This window comes from Xenopus tropicalis, chromosome 7 (assembly GCF_000004195.4).
Source record: "Xenopus tropicalis strain Nigerian chromosome 7, UCB_Xtro_10.0, whole genome shotgun sequence".
Classification (NCBI taxonomy): domain Eukaryota; kingdom Metazoa; phylum Chordata; class Amphibia; order Anura; family Pipidae; genus Xenopus; species Xenopus tropicalis.
In genome coordinates, this window is record NC_030683.2 from 55,101,814 (window position 1) to 55,120,182 (window position 18,369).

General features: G+C 39.1%; 1 protein-coding gene across 3 annotated transcripts in view; it reads left to right on the plus strand.

Moving 5' to 3' along the window:
• The first annotated feature begins 329 nt into the window (after positions 1–329).
• The window catches only part of dupd1 (dual specificity phosphatase and pro isomerase domain containing 1), a 41,351-nt gene continuing 23,311 nt past the window's right edge, over positions 330–18,369 (plus strand). The window contains exon 1 of one of the 3 annotated variants that reach the window (XM_012965894.3): positions 330–398. The gene's annotated coding sequence lies outside the window, so the exon portion shown is untranslated. Of the gene's footprint in view, positions 399–5,005; positions 5,093–8,464; positions 8,488–18,369 lie in introns of those variants that run through there. The other 2 variants (XM_012965892.3, XM_012965895.3) reach the window with 2 other exon arrangements.

The following is an 18,369-nucleotide window of genomic DNA, read 5'->3' on the forward strand; positions in this document are numbered from 1 at the left end:
TCCGCATGGTCTCTTCCATATAGCGAAGGCCCATACTGTCTAAGAGAATTGCATGTACCCCTTGCTCTAATAACTATACTAGCCTGGGTTTGTCTGATTACAGCCAAATAGGGGTTACACCAAGTTGTCTTCTGCTTCTTCTCTCTGCACCCAGGCATAAATAAAAATACACCTGTGCCACCTGCCTGTTCTTCTGTTACAGAGTTTTTGTAAAAAATGCCTAAGTGGGGCAAAACTCAGAAAGCTCAAAGGCTTAAAGAGCAGCAGCAGGTGGACCTGCTTAGGAACATTGCTGAATTGACTGGGTATTTTAAGGTTGCTGAATCATCATCCAGTCGTCTTCTTGAGCCAGGCCCCAAACTTTCTGTCTGGAAAGCACAAAAGAAAACATTCTAATGGTAAGAACTGGTTTTATATATTTTGTTTAAATTTTCCTGTCTCTATCTACTCATTGTTATTGTTTAGTGTTCAGTTCAGTGATAGCCCAGTTGACACACACTATCAAAGTACAATGTTTTAACATTGCTGCTTTTGAGATGCATTTATTCAACCAGGTCTTTTTTGTGCTGTTTCTTGTTGCATGTGTAGTATAAGTTTACCAGTTGGTTGTTTTTCTGATGTGGATTGATACCACATGATATTTTGATGGACTTTTTAGAAATTATTTTACTGTTACTAGTAGTTAATAATTTGAAAGTTAATTGTTGTATTTCTAAACTTTTAGTAATGGTAGCAGCCTAGAAAGGGGCCCTTTTGAAAGTGTAGCCTAGGGGCCTCACATCTCATTAATCCGCCAACAAGATGTTCATGGCTATCCCATGGAGATTAGGAATAAGTGGGAAACTGATCTAGGTACTGTCTTAGATGAGGAGTGGGAAGAGACTTAAGAAGCCCCTCAACTAGTATCCCCAAACTAGAGATTGAGGTTGATTCAAACATACATTTTTCATAGGGCATATTACACCCCCATTAGACTGCATAATATCAGTGCAGATACACCAGATGTTTGTACTAGAAATGCAGAAATTTCTACATATGATGATGGACCTGTAATAAAATTACCCCATACTGACTGGAGACTCTTGATACAGTTGCAGACCACTACTAATAGAACACCCAAAATGTGTTTTCTAGCTATAATGCAGGACCAGTACCAAACTTGCTTCCTCCAGAAGGCATTGCTTCTGGCCAAACAGCTAATTACACAAAAGGAGAAATCCAGATCCCCCTTCTTTTCTCTCATGGCATCTAATAATGCAAGATGTTTTAAAAGGAAAACTGATCTATCTAAGCGAGGTGTTTCCACTAAATTTTATTTATTTGGGGCCCATGGTTAGATATATACCCTTTAGACCAGTTACTCAACGAAACAGAATAACATTGATGCGCATAACATTATTTTGCTTCACTGTATGGACAACATTGTTTACTACTGTTCCCTGAAACCAAAAGGAAGACGCGGAAAAAAATATTAATGTTACACTTCAACAACAACATTAATACATTAAATAATGCAGGGGTTGAAATTAATACCTGGACTATATAGATATGTTAATGACTTTTACTAATCACAAACAATGAACAAGTTAAGATATTATTTATTTATAATAATTTGAGCATTTAAAAAAAAAAAAAACTTTGTCAGGGGATGGCAAATGTGGAATGCACAGTCAATGTATGTGATTTGATGCCGGATATGACATTTTTGTTGGAATGCAGGATTTTATATCACTGATACAGTCACTTTGCGGTTCTAGCTTCATCAATCCGCAAAGCTGAACCAGGTAAAATAGACTATGACAAAAAGGGGAACAAAGAGAAAATTTCACCCTTTGATAAATTACAGAATTTTTGCTTCTTCATCTGGGCTTTTTCATTCCCAAAAAGTCTCCTTCGCCCTTTGGTAAATTGTCAAATGTGCTGCGAATTGTCTTTTTGGCAAATTTTCTCCAGAGACGATTCGCCCCAAGGCAGGGCCGGACTGTCCCAGTGGACCCCGGCGGTTTCCTCTCCTGATGCGTTAAACTGACGCGCTCAGGGTAGGATGTCGGGGGCCCCTGCTGGGGGTTAGGGACTGCAGTGGGGGTCCCTAAAGGGGGGACAGGGGCACCTGCAGGGGGGGGAGATTGTGTTCGCTCATGCGCGCGTTGGGGGGGGGCGCAGAAAGGGGGCAGCCTTATGGCACCCCTATTTAAAATCCAGTGCTGCATCTGCCATAGGGTTCCTTTGAACCATTTGCCTGCTGATGCAGGACAGGTAGGGGCCATGTTTACAACCAAGCAGTGGTTTAAATGAGAGACTGAAGGGTTTCAATATAAAAATAGGTATCAAAATTAAACAATAACAATAAAACTTTAGCACCAAAAAGCAATAGTTTTTGGATGCCAGCAGTGACACAGTGAAAGAAGACAAAATAACTATTTAAAAAATTAAAAACTAATTAAAATGTTGCTAATAAGATTTTTTATAACATACTACTGTTTAAAGGAACAGTAACACTAAAAAATAAAAATGTTTTAAAGTAATTCAAATATAATGTACTGTTGCCCTGCACTGGTAAAAGTTGCGTGTTTGCTTCAGAAAGACTACTATAGTTAATAGAAATAGCTGCTGTGTAGCCATGGGGGCAGCCATTTAAATTGAAAAAAGGAGAAAAGGCACAGGTTACTTAAGAAGATACCAGATAAACTGTGTAGAATACAATGGGAATCTATGCTACTTATCTGTTATCTGCTTAGTAACCTGTGCCTTTTCTCCTTTTTTCAATTTAAATGGCTGCCCCCATGGCTACACAGCAGGGTATTTATATAAATTGCAGTAGTGTTTATGAAGAAAACACACAACTTTTACTAGTGCAGAGCAATAGTATATAATATATTAATTGTTTTTATACACTTTCATTTTTTGGTGTTACTGTTCCTTTAAGTAAATGAGAACTAGCCCCTTTCTACAAAAAGAGGTCAGTGCAGGACACATTCCAAAATTATGGAGACTTCAAGCCCTAGGGCAGGTAAGTAAGGACAGAGCTGAGCTGTGTCTCTTGATACTGCTTTCTGCACCAAGAAAGACTGCTCTTTACTGATTGCAATCTTAAAAGTAACCTACACCCCAGCACTCCACCTACAGAGCCTGTGTGAACTCTGGAAGCGAGACACTGCAGACTTCAGGCAGTGGCATACCGCCATAGCTCGAGTGACGTCTAACTTGCTATTTTGCCCACAAAATTTTGTGGGGACCTGGGCCTCCAAAGTTACACCACTGTTCTGGGGCCTTAATTATCAAGCCAGCTTGTGGCACAAAAAAAATGTACAATTTGCATCTTTGTGGCATGCTACTTTAGCTTTTGACATTATTCTTAAGTGCCAAGATATAGTGACAACTATAACTATAATACAAATATGCCATCTAGCTGCTGTAAACTAGCAGTGTTCTGTTATAGCTCAACGACCGGACTGCTGATATCATTAGTTCACATTGTACCTTGGCTTTAAAAGTGCATAATGTAATCCACAGTGACCTTAAATTTCACAGCATGGAATGTCCAACCAGAAACTTTTCAGCTGTTGTTGTTGTCACCCCCCCCCCAACAGCTATTGACAGTTAATTTTACTGCCATAACATCTGATCTATGGGTTAAATATACTGAATGTGCAGTGTGAAGCTTTGGGGAATGCACCAGTGTCACATTATAAATGCAAGCCACTCCAAGCGTGAATAAAAACAGTTTTAAATTCAAAAGGCTTTCCAGCAGCAGTAAACAGCAAAAGAAAATGGCTTGTATTCAGCAACAAAAGTCTGAAATACCATAAATAGATTCCTTTACCAATACAACACCCAGTATGCAGGGAGACAAAATAGGCTTAGAGGAATTCAGCAGATGAACAACAAATAGATCCCACCTGCCACTGCCTTAAAAACCCCTTGGACATCCAACCCACACCTCCTGCTTGTTAACTCTGTGGTGGCTCTTAAAGAGATCATAAACTAAAAAGGGTATATATAGATAGATAGATAGATATCCAGGATATATCCCTTCTAGCCTGTACAACAAATACTTCAATAAAGTATTTTACATAACCTGTAGTGGCCTCTTTAATGTGTCTTAAATAGGGATGCACTGAATCCACTTTTTTGGATTCGGCCAAACCCCCGAATCCTTCGTAAAGGATTCGGCCGAATAGCGAACCCTAATTAGCACATGCTAATTCAGTTACAGAAGGGTTAAATCTTAATTAGCATATGCTAACTAGGTTACGGAAGGGTTACATTTTCCATGTCTGAGTTTACGAGACAAAAAAATTACGTGACTTTTCGGATTCGGTTCGGCCAGGAACATGGATTCGCCCGAATCCTGCTGAAAAAGGCTGAATCTTGGCCAAATCCCAAACCGAATCCTGGATTCAGTGCATCCCTAGTCTTAAATATTGTCACAGCAAAACTGTGGCCCTTCACATCTTCAATATCCTACAAACAACCACAGCTCAATAAAACATTTGCTCCCTAGAAATAACCACATCATGCATATCGTTCACTTGCTGGGGTGACAGTTGATGAGCCCAAGACAATTATTCTTAAGTACACAACTTACTTGGTTTCATAGAGTGCATTCACTCCTCTAGTCGCTTCCGAGCCAAACAGCATCTTGTATGAGGAAGAAGCACACTTGTACATGCCAACAAATGCCTTTAAATCATTTACTTTGGTAGAAACTTGGCACAACCTTTCGGGAAATACTGATGGTCCCCAAAGTGCCCAAGACATTTTTTCCCCTAGAAACTGGAAACAGGGGCTCTAATATACATACTACCATAAGTTTTGACTAAAAGTAATTATATTTTTTATGTAAATCAATGTATTTATAAATAAAAGTTATTAGACCTAGTATTAACAATATTTCAATCTGCATTTTAATTATCAATTTAGTGATGCCAGAAAAAACTTGTAACTGGTTTCTAAAGATCCCCACCCCCTTCTGTCTGTCCCATGCTGCCACCAAGGTCAGAGTCAGCAAATCTCACCCTAAAAATAGTCCATTTCACTGTGAGACCTTACACACTGTGTCCCACTCATACAAGGACGGCTGTTCTCTCAGGTAAATGGGAAATCTGTATGGGGAAACAGTGGTGATCTGCAATAAGAGGGTACAAGTAATATTCTTTATCATGGTAATGTCATTCTGTTTAAACTAAAGGCCCTTTTGTAACTGACAATTATTTTAAAACATATAAATAGACTCTGAATACTAGAAATAATGTTAATTGTGCAATTTTACATTTCAGCTGATTGCCTCTCCACAATATTGCAGCTTTGAGATTTGTATTGCTATAAAAGCTTATAAGGGAGTAAACTGGATTTGTACATTTATTACGTGCACATTAGCGTTATGATTACAGAGACCTTATTTTAGAAGAGCAAAAATTACAAAAGCGTGTTCTCTTTTAGACTGTTCTTCCTTTTTGTCTGTAAATGTGTGCTTTGGTTAGAGAAGATTTATTTCTAGAGCTTTAAATGATCACACTATATATATAACAATATAAATGATAATAATATTTGGGACAAAGTTTGAAACAAAATTAGCATAAAAACATCCTCGACTGAAAAGGAGAGATTTCTGTATTGTATTTGATAAAGCATAACATATGATTCCCTTAAATAAGGGTTTTCCATAAATATAGCAAGAAAACACAAGGAGGGTTTTGCCAGGCCAGGTACAAATTGCTAAAATGCCCTTATTTGTATGGTGTGTCTGTAAGCAAAAATCTTTGTGCTCTTCCAACAAAAGAGAGCAAAACATTTTCCCTGTTTATATATGCCGGCTGGTGCTGCACGTGGGAAGCAAACAAACAGGAGCACACATGGGCTTCCCCTGGAACACCCCTGTTTTGCATATTATTCACACAAGGGCTAGTGCTCTATGTTAGATGCACAATTGGTAAATATGTGTATTTGTGTGGAAATATATCTAATAAAAATTAATTACAATAATTACATTTGCAACATAGATAATTTAGCTGCACTTTTATGGCAATGCTTTTATTTATTTTTTTAGTGGAAATGAACACAAACAAAACTACAGGTTTTCTTACAAAATATTATTAGGACTTAATTGTTTTAGACCTCTACAATAAAGACAAGTTTTATAGTGGACCAAGGAGTGCGTGCCAATTTTCTGCAATTTGGTTTGACAAAATATTGTGTGTGATCCACAATCATTTGTATGCGCTAGTGTCAAAACATTGCCTAGGACTGTTTGCATAAAAGACTGGAGCTGTAGCAAACAATGGCAATCAGCAGCAGGTAAAAGTAATACTAAATAATACTAAATACTAAAAGTAATACTAAAGAACTACTCTTCTATATATTAATTGAAATGTTAATGTATTAAAGTTACCTATAGGTAATGTTGATCAATTTTTGTTGATAGGGCTGCTAATTGTTACTTGAAGTTTCTAAACCTGACTGTTGTGCCGACCTGACTGTCCCCTCTTAGCTTGTCAGTTATAGTTTCTAATGCTAACAGACTATTGGGGCACAAATATGGCAGCCCCCTCATAGGAACATGGGGATAAGATAGATAATGTAAAAGCATTAGGCAAATACTTCTAAGATAAAATTATAAAATGCATGCAAAGACAATGTTTTGATGTACAACAAGGTTTCATTTCAGGTGTCAGAATCTCTTTAAGTAAGATATTTCTCCTGTATTAAAAGTAGGGGCATATAGCAGAAGGAGATTGAAAAGACTAATATGCTCCAGTCCCTTGTAATGTGCACACTGAGCATCACAAGCAAAGATACAAGGCAGATTTTAATGCAGAAACACTAAAACTATGCAGTTTTGCTCCGAAATTCACTCTATATGTGCTCTGATCAGCTGAAACCATGCCTGTCAGTGCGCACAAAACAAGGAATGTAAGGGAGCCAGATCAGCCGTTTCTCCACTTTATATTTAATTTTAAAATTTAAACAGGCAAGCCATTTCCTTACATATCCAGGTCCCCTCAGCTCTGATAAGCTTCAGTCTCTCTATACTGTTATACTGCAAGTTAAAGTGATGTCATTCCTGTCCAGCAGCTAATATGGACACAGAAGCAAATATGGTCAGCCTATCAATAGATCAATGGGCGGGTAATGGGATAACAGTTCTGACAGCTCTCCTGCAGGAATTAACTGCCTGAACTGATAGGGGCTCCATGTTTCTAACCTTCTCTTCTTCAGGATAATAGTACATACTGGTAGAGACAGGGGTGCTGCTGCCATGAGGCGAGTTGAGAAACTTGCCTTAGGGGCAGCAAAAATTCTAGTGCAGGAAGCACCTACACTTATATAAAGCATTACAGAGTTTATTAGATGACTCCTTTACATATTTATATGTAGTTATTATAATTCCTTTTAAATGCCTCTACCCCAGTATAAATAATCACAGTTTGGCCAGTCTCTCTGTATAAATGGGACTTTCCATAGCCTTTACCTTTTAAATTCAATAATATCTTGTTTTAGCACTTGATACCAAAACTACACTGCATCTACCATCTGCCACCCAGATTGCCAGTTTTTAAGATCCTGCTATAAGAATGTCATATTCTAAACGGAATTCATTTGGGGTGCATTGGTTTGTGTCATCTGCAAACACAGATACATTACTAAGAATGCTCTCCCCTGATAAACCTATTAATCAACAAATTAATTAAAAATGGACCCAATAGAGGTATGCACAGAGAACTGTACTTTAAGTAAAGAAAGTACTGCTCACAACCACCCCTCTGTACCCGATCCTGTGGCCAGTTTTCTATGCATGAACAAACAACATTACTAACAGACATTTACTGTAGAAAGCAGTAGTTCTTTTTGCTTTGATAAAATCCAAATATACCAAATTTACTGCAACCCCACAGCTCAACGTCATAATTAAAAGCAATAAAATGTGTTGGCTGCTAGACCAATTACTTTTCATAATGCCATTTTCCAGAAAATAATCTTGAATATTTTCTTTTAACAAACTTTCAAATACCTTGTGCACTACAGATGTTAAATGTACTATACTGTAATTTCTGGGGTGGAATTGTAATCCCTTTTACAATATTGATATTACATCAACTTTGCTCCAATCTATAGGTACCAAGCTAGATAAACGTAAATCAGATGAAAGTAAGCTATCCATTAACCCTTTCACTGCCAAGCATGTAAGCCATACGTGCTGGCAGAAAAGGTTCTATATGCCAAGCACATACAGTGGACGTTCTTGGGCAAAGAGTCATGAGCAATGACAGCCCCCTGGGCAACAAGCCAGGGGGGCTGTCATGTCAGTCCTGTGATGCAGTTATTGCAGGACCGACCTCCAAGCAGCAGACGTGATCACATCTGCTGCTTCTCCTGTTTCTTCCTGCCCCCAAGCACTGCCCACTCACTTCCTGCTGCGCAGCACTCTACCAGGACGACCCTCCAGGACTCCCAAGCAATCCCTGCATCCACCCTACTTTAGAACAGGTAAGTGGCATTTATTTGCACTATTACACACACTTACACAGATTTACACAAACATAGAGCACACAATTTAGCACAGTTTTTTTCTCATTTACACATTTAAACACTGTCACACAACTTTTAGATGTGTACACACATGTATACACAAACACTTTTTTTTTTTACTTATTCATTTTACCCCTGTCTTTTTTCCCAAAAAAAACTGCTTATTTTGGCAGCGTGACTATTGGATCCGGGTATTTTGACCACTTATTATGCTGTCGATTTGCACAATTTTTGTGGCTTTATTATACTTTTATCCCTGCATTAGTGTTCCTGATCTGTTGTTTAGCATAGCTTTAGCATTTGGTACTTTTGTGTAGAAAGTCACTTATTTTGAATTCACCAGAATGTGTAAATTCGAAAAATATATGGTTTTCTGGGGGGTCCCTGTACAGTTAGGGGGACTTATGGCATATAAAACACTGTCAGGGGGCTCTGTATGCAAAAGCTGAGTTGGCAGGCGAAAAATCCATATGCGCTATTTTCATTTTGGGGTCAGTACATACCTCATACTTTGGTATATCTCTGCATATTGGGCATCAAACTAATAGATGTCTGGTGTTTATATTGGGGTGATTTGCTGTCATATCCAAGAAATTGAGATAAATGTGTCGGATTGCAAAATTTTTAGGCAATGTCATAAGAACTGCTAACTTTAGGAAAGCTTTGCAGATTGATACTTTGGTGTTGAAAGCAGTCTTTACCCATGTTGGATTCATCAGAATGTGTACTTTCCAAAAACATGGTTCAATGGTTCAGTTAGGGGGTCTTATGACACAGAAACTGAGTTAGCAGCTGAGAAAATTCACATGCACTAATTTTCATTTTGTGTCCATACATATAACATACTTTGGTAAATGTATGCATATTGGGCATCAAACTGTTCAGTAGACCTCTGGCAGTCATATTTAGGGTGATGTATAGGATTGTATGTAAGACATTCTCAGCGCCGGATTTGTAGTGGGGACGCCCCGAGGCCGCCCCCATTTGGCGCCCCCTATCCCCCCCCGCCGCGCCAATACGCATGCGTGAACCCCCCCTTCCCCCGCCCGCCGAGCGAACGCACATGCGCAAGCGCCAAAGTTGAATCTCCAATACGGAGCAGTGGGGAGAGTTCCCCATTGCTCCGTATGGGAGCAAAATGTTAAAATTTGCCTGTGGCGGGGCGGCATGCCGCCCCTATGCTTGTGCCGCCCTAGGCCCGGGCCTGGAAATTCTGTGAGATAAATGTGTCAAATTGCCACAGTGTTAGGCAATTTTCAGAAAAGTCATAATAAATGCAAATTTTAGGAAAGCTTTGCAGATTGGTACTTTTGTGTAGAAGGCATCTTTACCCATGTTGGATTTGTCTGAATCTGTCTGATCTGTTACGCATAAAACCATGCAGGCACAAACTTATAATATTGTGATTTGCAATGTATTCAAGTATCCAATCCCTTATTACCCCTTCCAAAATTTCCCCACTACTGATGTCAGACTAACAGGCCTATAGTTTTCAGGCTGAGAATGGGATCCTTTTTAAATAACAGCACCACATTACCCATTTGCCAGTCTCTCGACACCATGCCAGACCTCAATGATTCCTGAAAAATTAAGTAGAGAGTTTTGGCAGTCACAGAGTTCACCCTGGGATGAATACCTTCCGGTCCTGGCCCTTTGTTTACCTTTACATGTTCAAGTCTCTTTTGAATTTCCTCCCAAGTGACCCATGCATCAGTAGTTATATTACTAGAATTGGGTCTATTAAAAGGGAAGCCTTTATTAGCTGACTCCTCAGTTGTATAGACAGATGACAAATAAGAGTTCAAAATTTCTGCTTTTTCCCTGTTCGCATCAACCATTTGACCCCCCCCATGATAATAAGGGTCCCACCCCTTTTTTTAACTATTTATATATTTAAAAAATAATTTTGGATTCCTTTTATTCCTAGCTCTGCAATACCCCTTTCCATCTCTATTTTAGCTTGCCTGATAGCTTTTTTTTGCATGCTTTATTAGCTTCCTTGTATGTATGTATAAATTTATTTATAAAGTGCCACAGGGGTACGCAGTGCTGTACAATCTTACAATATACAAAATTACACACAGGGAGGACAAGTGTTATAATAAATACAATAAATAAGTATAAATACACAGGGAGTAAGTGCAATGTGGTATGAGACACAGTAGAAAGTAGGTCCCTGTCCCGTAAAGCTTACAATCTAAGTGGTTGGGTAACATACAGGCACAAATTGGAAGGTAAGAGTGCACTAGGTATGGGCATTTGCCCTTATGTACCTGATGAAAGTTTCTGCTGTCCCAGCTAACTTGAATCTGTATACTTGCTAAGCAACATTTTAAAGATATTCCATTTTCCTTCTGTGTTTAACCCAGTGAAAAGCCTTTCCCAGTTGACACATTGCAGAGATGCCCTTATACTGGCAAAGTCTGCACGTCTAAAATTGAGTGTTTTAGTTACTCCCTTATAGAGCTGTCTCTGCAGCATTATTTCCAAGTTTGATCACTGTTCCCCAAATGCTCACCCACACAAATGTTAGAGATGAGTTCAGTATTATTAGATATTACCAGGTCCAAAATAGAGTCATTCCTAGTAGGTTCTTGAACTACCTGAAATAAAAAGTTGTCATTTAGCATATTTACAAACCTACTAGCTTTTTCTGACTTAGCCACCCCATTACTCCAGTCAATGTCCGGATAATTAAAGTCCCCCATAACTACAACTTGACCCAGTTGTGAAGCCTCCTCCATTTGCAATAGTAGCTGGGTCTCATCTTTCTCACTTATATGGGGCGGTTTATAGCATACACCAATGATCATTTTCTTTGTAACCTTTAGCCCTGCTGACATTTCTACCCAAAGGGAATTGTCATTAGTAATTTCTTTAGCACATGGCTTTAAATCTGATTTAACATAAAGACAAACCCCTCCACCCTTTCTAATCCCCCTGTCCCTCCTAAAAAGGGTGTAACCATTTAAATTCACAGCCCAGTCGCATGTTTCATCCCACCAGGTCTCAGTGATACCAATTAAATCATAATCATAATTAAATCATAATTTCCGGTACATGCAATATACTCCAGCTCCGGTAATTTCCCTGACTAGCTCCGTACATTAGCCAGCATGCAGTGGAGATTACTACTTCTACCACTGATATTTACATTAGGTAACTGAGAGTTAGATCTAAGATTAAAATTGGGCTGTTTCCTTTGTAATAGTGGAAGCTCATTAGCTGGTAAACTGTATTCTCCCCCTCACAAACCTTTGCTAATCCCACTGCCCCCTCTACACTAGCTTTCCCATAAAACTCTAGCTCATGCGCCCCTTGTCTAGTTTAAACACTTCACCAGCCACTTAGCCATTCTTTACCCTAGGTAAATCATATTGGGCATCAAACTTTTCAGTAAACCTCTGACATTCATATTTAGGGTGATGTGTCATTATATGTAACAAATTCTGTAAGATAAATGAAGCAAATTGCGATTTTCAGAAAGTCATAAAAACCTCTAACTTTAGGAAAGCAGATTGGAACTTTGGTGTAGAAAGTCTTCTTTACACATGTTGGGTTTGTCAGAATGTGTACTTTCCACAAATATATGATTTGCTGGTGTTTCTGTACAGTTAAAGGGTCTTACGACAAATTATACGCAGTCATGGGGCTCTTTTTACAGAAACTGCATTTTCATTTGGTGTCCGTACATATCACATACTTTGGTATAACTATGCATATTGGGCATCAAACTATTTAGTATACCTCTGGCATTCATATTTAGCGTGATTTGTAAAAAATTGTACAAGATAAATGAGGGGAAATGCAAGATGTTTAGGTGATTTTCAGAAATGCTGTCAAAACTGCTAAATTAAGGAAAGCTTTGCCATTAGGTAGTTTGGGGAAGAAATAAATATTCAGCTATTTTAGATTTAGAATGTGATTTGGGATTTAAAATGTGTACTTTCCAAATATATGGAGGTCACCCTAGTTTTTACAGCTTTTACCTCACAAAAAACTGCAGTGTGTTTATGAATTAAGGAAATTTAAGACATGAAATTAAAATTCTCAAGTTATATTTTGGGGTCTTGAAATGCCGTGCACTTTTATAAACCTATGTACAGTGGGCATAAAACTGTTCAGTAGACCTTTGGGGTTTATATTTAGTGACCTGTAGAAAATAAGATGCTGCAAAGTGGAAGTTTTGAGGGGAATTTTGAAAATGTCCTCAAAATTGCTAACTTTAGGAAAGCTTTGTGGCTTGGTACTGGGAGTAGAAAGACATATGTGCTGAAATGACAGGAATGATTGCTCATAAGGCTTATGTTCACCCTGGGTCCCCTAAATGCCACATACTTCAAACTGTTTAGTGGACCCCTGGTATTCATATTTAGGGTGTTTTATCTTGGTACCTAACACTATGTGGGGGATAAGATGCTGCAAAGTGGAAGCTTTGAGGGGATTTTTGGAAATGTCTTCAAAATCGCCATACTTAGGAAAGCTTTGCGGCTTGGTACTTTAGAGTAGAAAGACATGGGTACCCATTTTGAATTCCGTGGAATGTGTACTTTTCCAAAAATATATGACTATTTTTTTTTGTAGCTTTATCCCACATATAATGTAAATGTGTTTATTTTGCAGTAGCTAAATTGACGAAAATGATAGATCATATTTTCATTTTAGGGCCCCTACATGCTACATACTTAGGTAAACCTATGCACATTGGGTATCAAACTGTTTACTGGACCCCTGGCATTCAAATTTAGGATGGATTATTTGGTTAGTTTATGACCTGTAGGAGATAAGATACTATAGACTGGAAGTTTTGAAGTGATTTTTCAAAGATGTCACAAATTTTGATTAAAACAATAACTTTAGGAAAGCATTGCAACTTGGTAGTTTAGAGTAGACAGACAGTTTTATCTATTCAGGATTCCCCAGAATCTGTTCCAAAAATGTATAATTTTCTGGGATAACCCTGTTAGTAGAATTTTTGGCCTTGAAATCTAATCATTGCAGATTTCTGGAGCAATGCTTTGGAAATTTGGTAATGTACTGCTGGGAGTTTTTAACCTATACAAGTGAGAAATCTCCATAAAACTATATATATTTGGTATTGGCACATTCAGGAGACATGGGACTTTGCAAATGCATAAAATTATTTTTTTTTTCTGGTATATGTGTTTATATTATGAAAAACATTTTCTTTTCATTTTTTAGACATTTAGAAGCCTATATCTTGTTACAGAAGTGGAATTACATACAATTTCAAGCAGATTTTGAAAGCTTAGGTTGTCCTGAAAAAAAAGATATATTGTTTTCCTGGGTAAACTGAAAGCCCCCTTGAGGAAAGGCCCCTATAGTGAACAAGTGCAAAATGATAAAAACTGCAATAAAAGTTCCGCCATGACCAAATTGGCTGGCATTGCAAAGGGGTAATGCTCAGGTTGAGGCACATGTAGCCGTTTTTTTGGAGGATATCGGCTACATGTGCCTGCACCCCAGTGTATTGAATTCTTTCGGGTGCAGGCACAGGTAGGAGCATTTTTAAGGGTTGGGGTGTATTCTTGGCAAGTATTTTTCGGCTTGCCGAGAATACACTCTATGTGGCATTAGCCTAAAGGATTACAAATTGAATTTACTGGATCCCATGAATGTTACACCATGCGCACCAACATAAAGTGTACACTACAAGCAGGCCTAAACTCTCAGTTGTATTTGGTGCACCACAGGGGTTAATACATGTTACTATATTGCTTTGTTCTTTACTGACATTCTCTGTACTTGTTTAGTTATGGTTATGATTTACCTGTTTTAGTAAAACAGAGGGTTCTGCATTCACTCTCATTATGAGCAAGTGTATCTTTACTTTGTACCAGGCTGTTGAAGGAACCAATGCCAGGCTACCGTGAAGGTAACAGATAATTTGGTGCAATATGTTTTAATGCCAGAGATTTCCCCTGACACCAACACAACTGTATTTTCAGGAGATTTGACGCCTGTGAGTTGCACAGATTTCTCATTGGCAATAATTATTTTAACTAAATTAGGGGAATATTGGCCAGGTAAATAATATATTTTCTAATGGACCAGTGTTGTTAGTAGAATAGTCAAAGGGTCTGTCCTTGACCCTTGGTTTTGTCATTTGTTATTAATGAATTTGAGATGGCCACTAAGGCTAGTGCCATACATGGCTGATTTTTGGCCTGCAGAAAAATACAGCCCCTATGCTGGCACCAGCTTCCTAACTTGCCTGCACCTGGAAGCATTGTCTCTGCCCAGGTGCAGGCAGACATGGGAGATATCAGCAAAAAAACGAGAGAGTTTGCATTTCACAGCCAATATCTGCCACGACTGTCTGCATCTGGGCAGGAACAATGCTTCCAGGGTCAGGCAAGGTAGGAGGCTGGTACCAGCCTAGAGGCTGACACAAATTGTGCTGGTTATTTACTAATTAACCTTCTATTGTGACTTTTGTATTTTATACATGCAGTATATTGTGAGTCAGTTCACAAGAATGCATAACTGACAGCAGCACAGAGTATGTGCTGAATCAGCAGAAATGAAGATGGGGATCTATAGGTGGAATCTTCAGAGACACAAATCTTAACTGCTAGGGCTGTGGTTGCCTTGGACTGGAACAAAAGCCCAAAACATTGCATTTGTAAACATACATTTAACCCTTTGGCTGCCAAGACCGTAGCTCCTACGTGCTGACAAAAAAAGTTGCTAAGTGCCCAGCACTTAGGAGCTACGTTTTTCATTCAGCCAGCGCGTTCTCTGCACTCGCCGATCAATGCGAGTGCAGAGACGCGCTGCCAGCCCCACAACCCCCTAGGCAACGAGCTTACCGGCGCTGATGGTCCTCTCCCTCCTCCGATCGCCCCCAGACTGACCCAAAGTCGCAGCGACGTCATCAAGACGTGCCTGCTGCGTGGGGTATAAAAATCCCCTCTCTGGCGCCGCCCCCTTCACTCTTGGAGCCTCGTGGACCTGCCTGCAGCCCCCTGCGACCCTCCAGCACAGAGATCTGCCTTGCCTGCCTTTGAGATCTGCCCCAGGTACATTTTTTGCACTATTACACACACATTACACCATTTACACTAACTGTCATTTTTTTTGCTGATTTTAATTTTTTTGCAGTTTCCATTTTTTTTTTTTTTTTACACTTACATACACTTACACACACATATACACACCTATACACCCTATCACTTATTTGCAAGTGTGCACACATACATATTTTTTACTTTTTAGCACATAATACGCTGACAGGGGGCTCTGTGTGCAAAAGCTGAGCTGGCAGGCGAGAAATCCTTATGCGCTATTTTCATTTTGGGGTCAGTACACACCACAGACTTTGGTATATCTATGCATATTGGGCATCAAACTGTTCAGTAGGCCTCTGGTGTTCCTATTTGGGGTGAGTTGCCTTTGTACGCAAGAAATTGTGTGAGATAAATGCGGCAAACTGCAACATTTTTATGCGATTTTCTGAAATGTCATAAAAACCAATAACTTTAGTAAAGCTTTGCAGATTGGTACTTTGGTGTAGAAAGGACTCTTTACCCTTGTTGGATTTGTCAGAATGTGTACTTTCCAAAAATATATGGTTTTGTGGGGGTCTCTGTATAGTTAGGGGAAGTTTCGGAACATAATACGCTGACAGGGGGCTCTGTGTGCAAAAGCTGAGCTGGCAGGCGAGAAATCCTTATGCGCTATTTTCATTTTGGGGTCAGTACACACCACAGACTTTGGTATATCTATGCATATTGGGCATCAAACTGTTCAGTAGGCCTCTGGTGTTCCTATTTGGGGTGAGTTGCCTTTGTACGCAAGAAATTGTGTGAGATAAATGCGGCAAACTGCAACATTTTTATGCAATTTTCTGAAATGTCATAAAAACCAATAACTTTAGTAAAGCTTTGCAGATTGGTACTTTGGTGTAGAAAGGACTCTTTACCCTTGTTGGGTTTGTCAGAATGTGTACTTTCCAAAAATATATGGTTTTGTGGGGGTCTCTGTATAGTTAGGGGAAGTTTCGGAACATAATACGCTGACAGGGGGCTCTGTGTGCAAAAGCTGAGCTGGCAGGCGAGAAATCCTTATGCGCTATTTTCATTTTGGGGTCAGTACACACCACAGACTTTGGTATATCTATGCATATTGGGCATCAAACTGTTCAGTAGGCCTCTGGTGTTCCTATTTGGGGTGAGTTGCCTTTGTACGCAAGAAATTGTGTGAGATAAATGCGGCAAACTGCAACATTTTTATGCGATTTTCTGAAATGTCATAAAAACCAATAACTTTAGTAAAGCTTTGCAGATTGGTACTTTGGTGTAGAAAGGACTCTTTACCCTTGTTGGATTTGTCAGAATGTGTACTTTCCAAAAATATATGGTTTTGTGGGGGTCTCTGTATAGTTAGGGGAAGTTTCGGCACATAATACGCTGACAGGGGGCTCTGTGTGCAAAAGCTGAGATGGCAGGCGAGAAATCCTTATGCGCTATTTTCATTTTGGGGTCAGTACACACCACAGACTTTGGTATATCTATGCATATTGGGCATCAAACTGTTCAGTAGGCCTCTGGTGTTCCTATTTGGGGTGAGTTGCCTTTGTACGCAAGAAATTGTGTGAGATAAATGCGGCAAACTGCAACATTTTTTATGCAATTTTCTGAAAACTCATAAAAACCACTAACTTTAGGAAAGCTTTGTGGCTTGGTACTTTGGTGTAGAAAAGACTCTTTACCCTTGTTGGATTTGTCAGAATGTGTACTTTCCAAAAATATATGGTTTTTAGGGGTCATCCTACATTTCTGCAGCTTCTACCCCTCATAAAACTGCAGTGTGTTTATGAATTGGGTAAAGATAAGCCATGAAATTAGTGTGCACAAGGTATATTTGGGGGTCTCTAAGTGCCATGTGCTTTGATAAACCTATGTACAGTGGGCATCAAACTGTTCAGTAGACCTCTGGGGTTCATATTTAGGGAGGTTTGTCTTGGTACCTAATGATCTGTAGAAAATAAGTTGCTGCATAGTGGAAGTTTTGAGGTGATTTTTGGAAATGCCATAAAAATCGTCAAACTTAGGAAAGCTTTATGGCTTGGTACTTTGGAGTAGAAAGACATGGGTACCCATTTTAGATTCGGGGGAATGTGTACTTTCCAAAAATATATGACTTTCTGGGGTGAATGTACTTTTTACTAGCATTATCCCACATATAATGATGTAAATGTGTTGATTTTGCAGAAGCTGAAAGGATAGATCATATGGGGGTATGTTCACATTGGGGCCCCTACATGCCACATACTTAGGTAAACCTATACATATTGGGCATCAAACTGTTCAGTGGGCCCCTGGCATTCATATTCAGGGTGTTTTATCTTGGTACCTAATGTTATGTGGGAGATAAGATGCTGGAAACTGGAAGCTTTGAGTGGATTTTTGGAAATGTTATCAAAATTGCCAACTTTAGGAAAGCTTTGCGGCTTGGTACTTTGGAGTAGAAAGACATGGGTACCCATTTTAGATTCGGGGGAATGTGTACTTTCCAAAAATATATGACTTTCTGGGGTGAATGTACATTTTACTAGCATTATCCCACATATAATGATGTAAATGTGTTGATTTTGCAGAAGCTGAAATGACAGAAATGATAGATCATATGGGGGTATGTTCCCATTGGGGCCCCTACATGCCACATACTTAGCTAAACCTATACATATTGGGCATCAAACTGTTCAGTGGACCCCTGGCGTTCATATTTAGGGTGTTTTATTTGGTTACTTTATGACCTTTAGGAGTTAAGATACTATTGACTGGAAGCTTTGAAGCGATTTTTTAAAATTTTTAC